Genomic DNA, 3,181 nt, shown 5'->3' on the forward strand with positions numbered 1-3,181 from the left:
CAGAGCTTTGCGCAGGCGAAGACAACTTTTGTCAGGATAGTTGATACTAGCTGTCCCCTTCAAATTAGGCCGCCATTGTTGGCTCCCTTCTCGCTCGATATTTGGGAAGAGCACCAGGGCCTCTATAAATAGGACCAGCCACCCACAGGGCAGGGAGAGACGGAAAAAGAGAGAGAGCTGAGCCGCAGGGATCGAAGGATAGAGAAGATCAGGTAGAGAGAGAGAAAGATGACTGAGCTCCTCCTAGCAGCTCATCGCCCCGACCAAGAACAGACCCTCGTGAGGCTGTTCTTCCTTGTATTGTTCATCATCATCAGCCCAAGAGGCAATCCACCACACCACACACTGGAGTAGGGTACTACACCACAACGGTGGCCCGAACCAGTATAAACCCTGTGTCTCTTGTGTTGTTCTTTCCATAGTTCAGATCCTACCAAGGCGGAGGGGTGCAGGTAGGTAGGAGGCGAAATCTCCGCGCGCACCCTAGTGTTCGAACCTCAAGGGTCTGCCAGAACCCGAAATCCGACATTTGGCGCGCCAGGTAGGGGTGCACCGGGATTCGTCTTCCACCACCCCGTTCTCCTCCGACCATCACGCCCATGTCTGACGCTCGTCGGGCCCGCGCCGAGCGCCGGGCCGCGCTCACTTCCCGCGTCGCCCAGACGGCCCCTGTCGGCGGGCGACCTCGCCGTTCCCCATCACCTGCCGTCAACGCCGCCACCGGCCCGGCGGGGGACGAGCATCAAGCATCGTCCCAGCATCCGTCCGTGCGGCAAGACGGCCGCACCGCAACTCCCTCGCTCACCCCAGCTGGTTCTTCGTCCCGCGCGCTCCGCGCGCCCATGGAGGCTCGGGCTGCACTCATCGCGGCGAACGAGCTCCTGCGCTACCGCCCCGTCGATGACGTCTACGAAGAATGTCTCGACCGCGTCGCCGAGCTTGTCCGTGCCGCAGGGGGCTCTCCTGCGCCGTCCGTTCCGCTGCACCGCACCCCGCCCCGCGCGGGCAATGAAGCCCCGGCAGCTCCCCGGCCGCCTCCTTCTCAGGAAGGCGCCATGGCTCCAAGGCGCGTGGCCCCTGGGCGGAACCCGCTCCATCAGGCGCCAGCACAGCAAGAGCAGAGCTGTCAAGAAGTCCCTCGCCCGCAGGAAGCTGCCCGGGCGCTCCCTGCTCCAGCACGTCGCGACCATGCTCCTGTTCCCGCGCGTCAGGACCCCGTGCTGCTCCCAGCTGCAGCGCGTGGGGACATGCAAGACCAAGTTCCCCGTCATCCAAGGCCTGCCGCGCCTTCACCGCCGAGCTACGCAACGTCGCGTGGCCTGGCAAGTTCAAGCCAGACCTGCCTCCTCGCTACGACGGCACGGCTGACCCTGCGGAGTTCCTCCAGCTCTACGAGCTGGGCATCGAAGCTTCCAGTGGAGACGAGAAGGTCATGGCGAACTGGTTCCCCATGGCGCTCAAGGACGGGGCCCGGACTTGGCTCCTGAACCTGGCTCCAGGCACAATCTCCTCCTGGGACGAGATGCGCACCCGCTTCAACGCCAACTTCCAAGGCACTCACGACCGGCCACCCGCCGTGAGCGACATGCGCCGCATCAAGCAACAACCCGAGGAGACCCTGCAGAAGTACATCCAGCGCTTCAACAACGCGCGCCTCAAGATTCCCAAGGTGACTGACGAGGCCATCATCTCGGCCTTCTCCGACGGCGTGCGCGACGTCAAGATGAAGGAGGAGCTGGCGATGCATGAAGACCTGTGCACCTCCTTGGAACTGTTCAACCTGGCAACCAAGTGCGCCAGGGCCGAGGAAGGGCGTCTCTCCCTCCTCGAGCTGCCTGCCGCAGACCCGGAAGAGAAGAAGCCAAAGGCCAAGGATGTGAAGCGCAAGGGAGCTGCCGTGCTCGCGGCAGAATCAGACACCAAGCGGGGCAGAGATCAGCCCGAACCTTCCAAGGGCAGCCGGTATTGTGTGTACCACGACCTCCACACCCACAACACCAACGAATGTCAAGAGCTCCGAGCCGTGTGAGAAGGACGGATCGGCCGTCGCCCTGACCGCAGTGACCGGGGCTACGGCCGAGGAGGAGGAAGGAACGCAGGACGCTGGGAAGACCGTGGCCCGTGCCAAGGGTGGCGCGATCAACCTCGCAAGGATCACTGGCAAGACCCGCCTCGCGAGGGACGCTGGAGGGATCAGCCTCGCGAGGGAGACTGGAGGGATCAGCCTCGCGAGGATCGCCCGCAAGGCAACGCAGGCCTCCCACCGCTGCCGCCGCAGCCAAGGAGAAACGAGGACCGCCACCAGGACGAGAGGGCTGGGGGCTTCCAGGAGCCGCACGTGTAGGATCTAGAAGTAGATGTGTCTAGAGGGGGGTGGTTAGACACATAATGCTGAAGTTGCAATTTTTTAAGCTTTTTGGGTTTAAGTGGAGTTTAGACACAATTTCAACACAATACATATCAAGCAAGCATGCAAAGAGTATATAGGCAGCGGGAAGTAAAACATGCAACTTGCAAGAATGTAAAGGGAAGGGTTTGGAGAATTCAAACGCAATTGGAGACACGGATGTTTTTCCCGTGGTTTGGATAGGTGGTGCTATCCTACATCCACGTTGATGGAGACTTCAACCCACGAAGGGTAACGGTTGCGCGAGTCCACACAGGGCTCCACCCAAGGGTAACAGTTGCGCGAGTCCACACAGGGCTCCACCCACGAAGGGTCCACGAAGAAGCAACCACCCACAGAGGGTCCACGAAGAAGCAACCTTGCCTATCCCACCATGGCCATCGCCCACACAGGACTTGCCTCACTAGCGGTAGATCTTCACGAAGTAGGCGATCTCCTTGCCCTTACAAACTCCTTGGTTCAACTCCACAATCTTGTCGGAGGCTCCCAAGAGACACCTAGCCAATCTAGGAGACACCACTCTCCAAGAAGTAACAAATGGTGTGTAGGTAATGAACTCCTTGCTCTTGTGCTTCAAATGATAGTCTCCCTAACACTCAACTCTCTCTCATAGGATTTGGATTTGGTGGAAATAGGGTTTGAGTGGAAAGCAACTTGGGAAGGCTAGAGATCAAGATTCGTATAGTAGGAATGGAATGTCTTGGTCTCAACACATGAGTAGGTGGCTCTCTCTCAGAACATATGAGTTGGAATGGTGTGTGTGTTCTGATGGCT

This window comes from Triticum urartu, chromosome 2A (genome assembly GCF_056163025.1).
Source record: "Triticum urartu cultivar PI428250 chromosome 2A, HENAU_Tu73, whole genome shotgun sequence".
Lineage (NCBI taxonomy): Eukaryota > Viridiplantae > Streptophyta > Magnoliopsida > Poales > Poaceae > Triticum > Triticum urartu.